Here is a 1,158-nt window from a genome sequence, read left to right as displayed (position 1 = left end):
GCATGCGCCACCATGCCTGGCTGAATACAATATTTGAACCACTAGAGCAAGATTTTTATTCTACTTTGAAAGTCTAAATCTTTTAAATGGGTAGCAGAAGAATTTTCAACACAAAAATCAAATAGGTATATCAGCTGCTTTAGTCGATATATTTGTGGTCTTTAAGTCAACAGAATTTTCTGGGAGAGAAGGAAAAGTATCAAGAACTTTCCATTTACATTCAACTTCAACTATGAGGCAACATCTCAGATGAATTTATTCACTGTGAATAATCACCAAGAAAGCAGTTTAGCAGGCTTAACTCTAAAGTTAAACATTTCCTCTCAACTTCCCCATTTCATAAATAGCACCCAAACAAGCACCTTATTCAAGTAGTGACAAAGAGGTAATGACAGGCTAGTATCATAAAAAGTTCAAAACCTATTTTCTGTCCAAACTAAGTTTTCACTAATAGTGTTTGCCATTTTCTAATAAAAACAAACCTTTAGTCAGATACACGCAAAAATTACTGTGAAAGGCAATGAGAAAGAACATGACTTAAAAGAGTTTTAAGGGTTTTTAAAAAGTAATTACCTGGTTAGTCAACAGAAGAATAAAATACTTACTTGACATAAATATATTTTATGTAAACTCCACTCTTCTCCTAGAGCACAAATCTTTATGTCACTATTTTCACCATTCAAAAACAATGTTTGATAAATATATTTGGATGTACTCTTTAATTTTTTCCTGTCAAAAGAAATGCAAAAGTTACATGTATAAAACTGAGTGCTTTTCTGATTTTGCATATACAAAATATTACTTTTGTTCAGTTTCTTTTTTTTTTTTTTTTTTTGGTTTTTCTCTGGTAGGGGAATCGAACTCACGACCTTGCGCTTGCCAGGCAGGCGCTTTTGCCGCTGAGCTAAATCCCCAGCCCCCTTGTTCAGTTTCTATTAAGAGTCAGCTTACACATTGTGTAAACATAACCTTTTATAAATTTTTTTTTATTTTTGAATTAATTTAATTACACATTTAGCCGGGCATGGTGGCGCACACCTGTAATCCCAGCACTTGGGAGGCTGAGGCAGGAGGATCGTTGTGAATTCGAGGCCTGTCTGGGCTACAAAGTGAGCTCAAGGGCAGCCTGAACTGCATAGTGAGACCCTGTCTCAAAAA

The 1,158-nt window shown here is 35.1% G+C and overlaps 1 pseudogene; it reads right to left on the bottom strand.

Annotated features, from left to right (window-relative positions):
* Positions 1 to 6: 6 nt before the first annotated feature.
* On the bottom strand, positions 7 to 729 carry LOC106147708 (annotated as a pseudogene).
* Between the last annotated feature and the right edge of the window lie 429 nt (positions 730 to 1,158).

The sequence above is a fragment of the Chinchilla lanigera genome, unplaced genomic scaffold, assembly GCF_000276665.1.
Source record: "Chinchilla lanigera isolate Chin_1 unplaced genomic scaffold, ChiLan1.0 scaffold02503, whole genome shotgun sequence".
In the NCBI taxonomy this organism is placed as follows: Eukaryota; Metazoa; Chordata; class Mammalia; order Rodentia; family Chinchillidae; genus Chinchilla; species Chinchilla lanigera.
This window is presented reverse-complemented; position numbering and strand designations above follow the sequence as displayed.